Here is an 11,636-nt window from a genome sequence, read left to right on the forward strand (position 1 = left end):
GAGCACTTCCCTGAATATCCCATCAAAAGTGCCCCCCCTCTCCACTTCCAGTCTCTATTTATCATAGTACATTTTTTAGACCCCTTATGATTTTGTGAAATGATCTGGTTCACTTGTCTATTTCCTTTTTACCCTACACTAGTGCACAAGCTCTGACGTGTCCCTGCTGGATCCTCAGCAGCTAAAATATGATTGGAACATAGTCAGAACTTAATAAATACTTGTTAAATCAATAGTGGAAGTCATGAGGTGAGCTGGCACACACTTTATCCCACCGTCTCAGAGACAGAAAAAAGGAGTCTTCCAGTGGCCTTTTGAGTGCTTGGGACTATGTTCTCCCTGGAATAATAAAGTTGAGGTTGTAAAGCCAAGTATCTTTGTTTCAAGAGATGAGTGAAGATTCCAAAAGTTTCCAAGAGGGAGAAATGAGGTCCATGTAGACTTCACAGAGGTCAACACAAAAATCACTCAATGTCAGGATGACTTTCTTGACCTAAGAAAGAGGAAGACGCAGGACCCAAAGGATCTAGGCAATGAGTATGAAGAGAATCCACAAGCTGGCCTTGAACATGACCACAGCTTTTCCTTGAACCTCAGAATATTTCTCTCTCAGTCTTGGGTTTCTTATCTATGAAATAGAAAGAGTGACAATGATTATCACCCAGGGGACTTATTAAAGGAAGTAAATCAAATGTATGAGGAAAGGTTCTTTCTCATAATATGCATTCATTCAGGAAATAATAGTTGCCTTACTTCCTTTTCAGAAATCACATCAATGATGATGCTTTTTGCAGCAAGTAAACCCTTCACTGAAATCGGTTGATGCAACAGGAACTTATTTTCCTCACATGACATGAGGCAGGAAGAGGTGGTCCAGGGCCAGCTGCCCTATATGTACTTGCATGAGTTTCAGTCCACCTTCTCCGCACAGGGAAAAATCACTACATAGCTTCTGTCATCAGGTCTCCTAGGACAACAATATTTAAATGATGGAGAAAGGGGAAGGGACTGCTGCTTCTTCTTCTTCTTCTTCTTCTTCTTCTTCTTCTTCTTCTTCTTCTTCTTCTTCTTCTTCTTCTCTTTCTCTTTCTCAGAACCTTGGATATTTCTTTTCTACCTTTGATGTCTACCCTCCCTCTTCTACCTTCTCTGCTCCCTGGCAGACTCCTGGACCTGGGTAGCCTCCCTTGGCCTCTGGCTTCCACTTCTACTTGGTTCCCTCTCTGTTAGGTCAGTCCCACCTCCAGTGGGCTGCATAACTCAGCCAGAGGCCACAGCTCCTGGTTTGCAGTCCTTTCCCACAGTGTGAACCAGTTTCTTTGGGCACATTTCTGTGGCTGTGGCATAGGCCAGCAGCTACAGCTCCGATTAGACCTCTAGCCTGGGTAATATGCCACTGGCGCAGCCCTTAAAAAAAAAAGAGAGAGAGACAAAAAGAATTCCAATAACTTTTGTTTATGTAGGATATATGTGTCAGTATTTACAGAATTAGAAAATAATTTTGAGACTGTTTAAAATATTAACTTTAAATCTATTTTATAATAACCAAGATAAACCATCACTTGTTAGCATAAATAACACATTTTAATGAGAGACAATATTCAGCAAAACAAAACAAAAACATTGAGAAGAGTAAGATTATTTTACATTTTTACAAATTTGTTTGAAGTTAACACTTAATAAAAAAAAAAAAAAAAAAAAAACACCTGGGAGTTCCTTCTGTGGCACAGTGGGTTAAGGATCGGGTGTAGCCAGAGTTATGGTGTAGGTTGCAGCTGCAGCTTGGATTTGATCCCTGGCCCAGGAACTTCAGTATGCTGCTGGTGTAGTCTAAAAAAGGAAGAAAAAAAAAAGACTTGGTTATTATAGCCTCTTCTGCATTTTATGTAGTATGATATCACACAGTTTGCAGCTTCTGGAAATTTCCACTGTACATACAGGAGAGAATGAAAATTAAAAAAGAAAAAAAAATCTTAGTATTATTATTAGAGTCATTTTAATCATCTCCCTTCTTATTCCCTTGGGTCCATTGTTGCCCTCACCACTGAGTATCTGGCCCAAAGGAATGGGTGCTCTTCTCTGGTGGAAGACTAAAGAAATTCATTTTCTAAGATCAGTCTTCTTTTTTTCCTTAAAAGAAATTGATTATTTCCTCCTTGCTAGAAATAGTCATTTTGTCAAAAATCAAAGTGTTCTACATCACAGGTTTGAGAAGTTACCTAGACAGTAAGCACTAAAATTCCATAAATGTGCTCTAGTAGAATGTAACAATATCCATTTATGCTATTATTTAAAACTAGTGGTTTTAAAACTGACATTAACCATTGAATATTTTATTCCAAGGAAATTATATTCAGAAGCTCATAGAGTCATATTGGCAGAGATGCTCCAGTTGAAACAGGCTCAGTCTCTGCTTATCCCACCCTTGTGTCTGTGCCCCAGTACTGCTCCCCCAAGACCCCCCTGAGGGAGTTCCAAGAACCCCCTGAGGCCAGCACAGCACAGTTTGAAAGCCAATGAGTCAAGACTTTTTTGGACATGTATCCTGGGTCAACTTCACTTATGTCCCAGGCTGCACAAATATTTGGTCCCATTCCAGTGTCCCCTATTCTATACCACAGATCCAAATCCATCTCTAAGACAACTCAGGAGTGTAGAAAAGTAGCCCAAAGAACTAAAAATTAAAACAATAATGAAATACCATCTTATACTGCCCATAGTGGTAAGAGTTCATTTTTACCCAAGAAATACAAATTTTAAAAGTGAAGGGATTCCATTTTGTATTCATCATACTGATAAAAATTTTATTCTATCGTATTAAATGATACAAAGAATGAGGAAAATAGGAGTATACTGCTGGTGGAAGGGCCAATGGTTACAATTTTAGAGAGAAATTTGAGACTACATAGAGCAGCTGAAAATTCACTTCCCCTACAATCAACAGTCCTGGGCTTATGTATTCTCTCAAAAGGAACCATAATACGTGAACACAAGAAATTGTGCACTAAGGTACTTGTTACAAATCATTTTTAATGGTTAAAAAAGTTAAGAAAGATTACTGTACATTGACGGGGAATATATAAGCAAACTGTGCTTAATGTATATATTGGAATACTATGTAACATTTTAAAAGAATTAATTCTTTTTTTTGTTTGTTTGTTTTTGCTATTTCTTTGGGCCGCTTCTGCGGCATATGGAGGTTCCCAGGCTAGGGGTCTAATCGGAGCTGTAGCTGCCGGCCTACGCCAGAGCCACAGCAACGCGGGATCCGAGCCGTGTCTGCAACCTACACCACAGATCACAGCAACGCCGGATCATTAACCCACTGAGCAAGGGCAGGGACCGAACCCGCAACCTCATGGTTCCTAGTCGGATTCGTTAACCACTGCACCATGACAGGAACTCCTAAAAGAATTAATTCTATCTCTATCAATAAAAGTACTTAAAAATGTTAAATGAAAAAAACTCATGTCATTGAATGACACTTCTAGCTAGTAACATTTATGTAAAATTTTAATGCTAGAAAATACTACCTGTTTTTGGAGGTATTGACTTATATACAAAAGTATGCAAAACGTGGAAGAATATGATGGTGTTTGTTTCTTGAGAGGGAAAAGGGAGGTTGGGGACTGGAGGGAGTATCAAAAAGGATTTTCTCTCTCTTTGATGTGTGTGTGTGTGTGCGCGCGCGTGCGCATAAATAGAAAAAAAATGATAAAATGTTAATAGCTATGTACATTTGGATCATGATGACACAGGCATTCATTGTTTGATTCTTTTCTGTATTTTTTAGTTTTTAGTTTTTCGTTTTTTGGCTGCACAGTCCTGAGCCAGGGATCAAACCCATGCCAAAGCAGCAACCCAAGCCACTGCAGCAGCAACACCAGATCCTTAACCCACTATGCCACAGGGGAACTCCTTTTCTCCTTCTTTGCCTTCTCCTCCTTCTCCTCCTCCTCCTTCTTCTTCCACACCTGCCGCACATCTGTATTTTTTAAACTTTGGGAAATTTTGAAAAGTAAAAGCAGCCAAAAATAAGAGTAGTTAACCCTTTTTAGAATCTTTATGTAAAACACACAATGTTATTTAATCCTCAACACAACCCAACTATGTGATCACCATTATCCTCTCTGGGGGGATTTCAGGCTTAAAGAAGGTAAATGCAGCTAGTAGGAGGCCATACTAGGTAGTACAGTGTAAGAAGCCACGTTCTTCGCCTCTGTGTTACACTGGATTCTCAGTCAACCTCACTCAAATTCCAGAAACTACTCAGATTTTATTTTATCTTCTCCTCTCTAGCCTTCATATCCCCCCAAAAAAGATGATACATAATAAGAGCGTGTGTTGACTTCCCATAGTGTCCATACTGACCTATTTATCTAACCTTAGGAACACAACGCAAGCTCTATATCTACCAAATACAAAGTGAACAAAAAAAAATGACTTGCAAGCAAACTTGCCAGTCCCAGGGGTCTTCATGATGATCACGATGCTCAGAATGCAGAGGGAGAGCTTTTTAGATGGTGACATGCTGGAGTCCAAAGTTAGTCTTTAACACAGTCCCTCCTTGAAATCGTTTTTGCCAGGTAAAAGGGCGGGGGGAGGGGCCAGGGGCAGTGGATATACAACTCTGATCAATAGCTAATCCCTAGGGAATATGTGCAGCCTACAGCCCAATCTGATTTCCCTATCTCCGAATCTGCCCACCCACCACAGGTGAAATAATAACATTGTATGAGATCCCTGGCAGGTGACCTACAGTGGAGCTGGCATTATGGAAGTAGACACCACAACCTCAAGATAAAGTATTTTTAAAGACTGTACTCCTTTTAGAAATAATACTTAATTTGGAGTTCCCGTCGTGGCGCAGTGGTTAACGAATCCGACTAGGAACCATGAGGTTGCGGATTCGATCCCTGCCCTTGCTCAGTGGGTTAACCATCCGGCCTTGCCGTGAGCTGTGGTGTTGGTTGCAGACGCAGCTCTGATCCCAAGTTGCTGTGGCTCTGGCATAGGCTGGTGGCTACAGCTCCGATTCAACCCCTAGCCTGGGAACCTCCATATGCCGCGGGAGCGGCCCTAGAAAAGGCAAAAAGACAAAAAAATAAATAAATAAATAAGAAAGAAAGAAAGAATACTTAATTTGTGTTCACCTTGTGGCTCAGTAGGTTAAGGACCTGACGTTGTCTCTGAGGATGAGAGTTCTATCCCTTGCCTCGCTCAGTGGGTTAAGGATCCAGTGTTGCTGCAAGCTATGGTCACAGATGCGGCTCAGATCTAGTGTTGCTGTGGCTGTGGCGCAGGCCAGCAGCTGCAGCTCAGATTAGACCCTTAGCCCGGGAATGTCCATATTCCATAGATCCATCCATAAAAAGAAAAGAAAATAAGGAAGGAAGGAAGAAAGGAAAGATACTGAATAAAGCAGTAGTACTGATACTGGTTTCATTTTAAGAACTAATCAGAAGTCCACAACAAGGAGCTGGCATCATAAAAGTATCCATTTCAAGGGCAAGGCAAAGAGTTTTTAAGGACTGTGCTTCTTTTAGAAATGATACTAAATAAAGCAATATTGCAGATATTTGTTTCATTTTAAGACTTTCAATTACTAATCAGAAATCTTCAATATTATGCATTTGGGGAGCATTAATCCCCATTGTGGTTTAGGAGAGAAAGTAGCTACTTCGAGGAACTCTGGGTCAGTCCTGATTTTCTAAATTATCTACAACCCCAACAAGAAAATTCACCTTGAAAAAATCTTTTTATTAAAATAAAACAAAAGTATGATGAATATTCTTATGGTTAAATTTTTGTGTACATTCATAATTGTTTATAATATACAAAATACACGTACAGTGCTTAGTGCAGGCCTGGGACATAGCTGTTTCTCAACAAAACAATATTTGTTTATCACAACTATAGTGCACTGCTCTGGGTTGTTGTGGATATTTTTAAAGATAAGGGAAAATAGGAGTTCCCATTGGCTCAGCGGTAGTAAACCTGACTAGTATCCATGAGGATGTGGCTTAAGGATCTGGCATTGCCATGAACTTGGATCTGGCATTGGATCTGGCATTACTGTGGCTGTGGTATAGGCCAGCAGCTGTAGCTCCAATTCTACCTCTAGCCTGGGAACTTCTATATGCTACAGGTGAAGTCCTAAAAAGACAAAAAACAAACAAACAAATAAATAAATAAAGATAAGGGAAAATGAAAAAAGAACGCCATTGAAATATGTCCACAGTACCATGAAGTAAAAACAATCATTACAAAATACTATGTCCTTTGTGATCCTGTTTGTTTTTCAATATGTGAAACTGGTTATATTTGGGTAGTAGCATTATACTTTTCTTTATATATTTTTCCTCCAATAATTTTCTACATATTTTGTAACTTTTTTTTTTTTTTTTTTTTGTCTTTTTGCCTTTTCTTGAGCCACTCCCGCGGCATATGGAGGTTCCCAGGCTAGGGGTCTAATCAGAGCTGTAGCTGCCAGCCTATGCCAGAGCCACAGCAACGCAGGATCCAAGCCTCGTCTGCGACCCACACCACAGCTCACAGCAACGCCAGATCCTTAACCCACTGAGCAAGGCCAGGGATCAAACCCGCAACCTCACGGCTCTTAGATTCGTTAACCACTGCGCCACAACAGGAACTCCATATTTTGTAAATTTTTAAAGGAAATTTCAAACAAACAACAAACAACAAAGAACTTTATGGTAAATATCTGTATACCCAAACCTGGATCCTACTATTAATATTATACTATACAGTGTAGTTGCTTTGTTAGCATTTCTACGCCTTTACCCATCATCTATCCATCAACAATCTACCTTATTTTTAAAACGTATTTTTAAGTAATTGCAGGGAGTTCCCATTGTGGTGCATCGGAAACAAACCCAAATAGTATCCATGAGGAGGCAGGTTGGATCCCTGGCCTCGCTCGGTGGGTCAGGGATCCTTCGTTGCCATGAGCTCTGCTGTAGGTAGAAGATATGGCTGGGATCCCGAGTTGCTGTGGCTGTGGCATAGGCTGCCTGCTGTAGTTCCAATTTGACCCCTACCCTGGGTACTTCCATATGCCATGGGTAGGGGCCTCAAAAAGCAAAAAACAAAGTAAAAATAAAAAGTAATTGCAGACATCACCATGCTTCTGCCTACATAATTCAGCAGGCAGGCCATTAATTAGAGTTTAATATTTCAAGTTTCTCATATTGAGGTAAAATTTATATATAATGAAATACAAATCTTAGGTATACAGCTGCAAATTTTGACAAATACCCAACCTCTATCAAAATTTCATTTTTGATTAATTTTGTTACAATATTTTCTAGCATTGAGGCCCATTGATTTCTAAGGGAAGAAAAATATTCTATACTCAAAATATTCAATTCATCAATGTTACTAAAATTCCCTGCCTTCCAGGCTCCCTGACTTGAGAAGGGGCACTTGGAGCCCTCTTGGTACCTTTAGTCACAGAGGTACATGGTGAGCTGGGAATAGAGAGTGTTAGTCAACTTGACAAACCCTTGGTTTTACCCAAGAGTGTTTCTGAAGCCATCATACTGATTTTAAACAGAAAATCCTCTCCCACCAACCCCCAGAATATCAGTTATACCAGGAGAGACAGAAAACAAGCAGGACGTTTAATAGAAAGTCAAAAAGCATAAAAGGAACTGTTTCTCCTCCACACCCCACTTGCCATGGCTCCTGGTGATTTGGGGTGAGGAAGACCAGACTTGGGTCTGCTTTCTGATACTAACCAGATAAGGAACAAAGGCCAGATCCAGATATTTCTTGTGTCTGTTTCCTCACTTACCAAGTGGGGTTCATAATATTACCAAATTTCCTAGAGTTTTGTGAGCACAAAATGAGATGTTATACCTAAAAGCCTTTAGCACTATGCCTGATACAGATGGAACACTCAATAAATGCCAGCTCCTGTTATATTTATTTGCCAGGATCAAGGGGGAAAATGAGTTATTTTCATACTTAAGAATATTAAATACTTTATATCGTGCTTGGTATTTCTGTAGTACTTCCACAATTTCCTATTTATTTTAGAAAATTCAGGCACCTGGCAAATTTCCTATTTTGGAAATCTACTTTCATTAAACTTTTAGCCTGAAGGCTACAGTGTTTGAGGTTCAGAAGTTCACCATATCTATTTTTATCGTTAGTTAGTCTGATAGTTTTGTCTAATAGGAACCTTCTGGGAAAGAATCAGATTATAACAGTACTGTTGTAAGATGAACTATCACAACATTATAAATCAACTATACATCAATAAAACTTAAAAAATGAAAAAATAAAAATAAAAGGGATGATATGGACTGAATATACAGCCCACTTTATTTAAGAAAGATTTATACTCCAGAAATGGATAGTTACATTAATAATTCTTAATGGTTTTTGAGACTAAGTAGCTATCAATTCATCATTCCAATTTTTGTTTGTTTTTAACTTAGAAATTCAGTAAACTACAGTCAGGGTCTCTTCAATGTAGTGTGTGTGTATCTGCGTGTGTTGGCAATTAAAAATAAAAGTATTGGGTAACAAAGGGGAACAGTGCTGGAATAAAATTAGGTGAGAAGTCGCTTTGTTCTTTTATCCAAATTAAAAATAAAAAACACCTAGGAGCACCATCGTCCCATAAAACTGAATAGATATACCCAATAAATATCAACGTAGATGCAGTAACTTTACTTCAAATATTCTACTCTGGGGTAACCAGAAATACATTATTTTTATAAGTCTGTGTATCTCAATTTGAGATTAGAATATGTGAATCTTAGGTACATAATAAATCTGTCTTTATTGGAGCCCTATGTGAGATTAAAGTTGGCCAGTTGAATTGTGAACAAGCTTCCCTTTTCTTCCAGCCAATATATTTTCTCTTCAATCAATTCTCTTTAAGGTTTCTCAGTATAGGAATCCAGGCAATTTGACCGTCCCTCCCATGCCCAAGTCTTCTTACTCATACCTACATCTTTTGAGTCTCCTCAGTAATTAGCAAATGACTCATCTTTCTTCTGCAAACTTCCGTGGGTGGGATGCTGGGATGTCAGTACACATTTGCTATAGGTTACCCATTTTGATACCACCTAGACTATTTTTAAGTTTTTGTTAAAAATGAATATTAACTGTATATTAAATGCTTACTCTGCAGCAATCATCACACTAAGTGCTTCACATGCCTTGTATCATTCAATCCTTACAAATCCCCATGAGGTTAAGAACATCCCCATTTACAGATCGTGAGGAGCAGAGTTGGAATGTGAACCTACATTTTATCTGGTTCTGATGTCTATTTACCCAAATGTCTTATTTTAAAGCCTCTTCTCTATTCCATTGAAAACTCTGCTAGGAAGTGGAAGTGGAAGTGCAAGCTGTAGGCAAACCCAGAGAAGATCCAGTTGGAGCAAATCTTTGAGTTTGTGTCAGTTGTGGAAGAAAGGTGATGAAACATGGCTTCCCTGGGTGTCAGAGGGGGACAAGGAAGAGAAAGGAATCAGCTGAGCCTGCTGTTCCTTGTTAGCTACACAAGGCAGTTTCCCTTGCCTGCCAGAAGGGAGAGTGCTAGGGAGAGAAAGGGAACATATAACCTTAACCTTTACTTCATACCTTTAGGACATTATTATGACCTGCACAAGAGTCTTAGGAGTTTAATGAATTTTTCTGCTCCCCAGACTTGTGTTATATTTAAAGAAACTATGTCACAACACTATACTCAGCAGAGTGACATAGTCACTGGCCTCTCCAGTAAGCTGATAGCAACCTGAGGGTAGTGACTGAGTCTTTTTCCACTGTGAATGTAGGACATGGCCTGACCCTCAGGAGGAAACCCAAAAATGGTGAATAAGTGAACAAAGCAACAGAATAAAACACAGCTGAGCCACATATACACACTCGCCCACAGACTTGCTATGTCATATGCCCTCTATCACCTTATGCCATCATCTTTAAAGTAACGGAAAGGGAAAAAAAATCTGATAATCTAGAATTCTATGCTAAGTGAAAATCTTTTAAAATTAGGGCAGAATGAACACATTTTCAGACAATCAAAAGTGGAAAGAATTCATCACCAGCAGCCATAGAAATAATATTGGATGGAAATTTTTATCTACACCAAAGAAATGAAAAGTGCAAAAAGTGGTAAGTATGTGGATAAATATAAAAAAAATTTTCTCATGTTTTAAATAGTATTTAAAAGCAAAATAAAAATTTGTACTAGGGGATTAAAACATACATAGAAATAAAATGTATGATAATCACACAAAGAATAAGAGGGTGCCGTTGGAAGCATATTGTTACAAGGTTTTTATGCTGTACATGAAATGATACAAGGTAGTCTATTGTAAGGCATAGTAAGACAACATGTACACTGTAAACACTATAGTATTCACTAAAAAGTAAAACTAAAAAAATAAAAAGCTAATTAGTCAATAATGGAGAAAAATAGAATCATAGCAAGACTCAGTAAAAACGAAGGTAAGAAAAAGAGGGAAAATACAAAACAAATAGCATAATCATAGGTTAAACCCAAACCATTTGATAATTACATAAATTACAATAGTTTAGACACATCAAGTAGAGACAAATTTTGCAAATCTGATTAAAAGGTAAGATCCAGCCATATGCCAATTATAAGAAAGATGATTTAAATATGAAGACAAGGATGGGCTAAAAGTAAAAGAACAGTAAAAGTTACATATGCTTACACTAACAAAAAAAGTAAGTGAATTTAATAAGATCCTCATAGTAACAGGACAAAGAGGACATTTCATAGTAAGTCAACAAAGGAATATAACAACTCTATATATGTATGCACTCATTAACCGAGATTCAAAATACCTGAAACAAATACTGATAGATCCAAAAGGAGAAATGAGCAAAGTCACAATTAGGCTTGAAATTTCAACATGCCTCTCTCAGTAATTAATAAAACAATTAGAGAGAAAATCAGTAAGGATTTAGAAGACTTGGACCACACTATCAATCAACTTGACTTAAATGACATTTATAGAACACTTCACCCAGTAACAGCAGAATACACATTTTTTTCAAGTGTATGAAGAATATTTACTAAGACACACAACTTCCTGGCCCATATAATAAGACTCAATAATTTTAGAATTGAAACAACATAAAGTATGTTCTCTGATTACAACAGAATTAAACTAGAAAACAATAATAGAAAGAGGTCTTGAAAATCTGAGAACTTTTGAAATTAACAATGCACTTCTAAGTAACCCAAGTGTCAAAGAAGAAATTACAAGTGAAATTTGAAAAAAGTTAATAAAAATAAAAGGAAAACATATCAAAGTGTGTGTGGTGTAACTAAACCAGTACTTGAGGGATATTTATATCATTAAATTTTTATATTGGAAAAGAAAAAAGAAATAGAATCAATTATCTAAGATCTAACCTTAAGAAACTAGAAAAAGAAAACCAAACAAAACCCAAATGAAGAAAGGGAATGACAAAGATAAGAAAAGATAACCATGAAATGGAAAGCAGGAAAACTATTTGTTGTTTAAAAAGTAAGCTTGCTTAAAAAGAGCAGCTCTAACCAAAAATAAAAAAATAAATAAAAAGATATTACACAAATTACTTATATCAGGACTGAAAGAGCTGAC

Source organism: Sus scrofa, chromosome 7 (assembly GCF_000003025.6).
Source record: "Sus scrofa isolate TJ Tabasco breed Duroc chromosome 7, Sscrofa11.1, whole genome shotgun sequence".
NCBI classification, from domain to species: Eukaryota; Metazoa; Chordata; class Mammalia; order Artiodactyla; family Suidae; genus Sus; species Sus scrofa.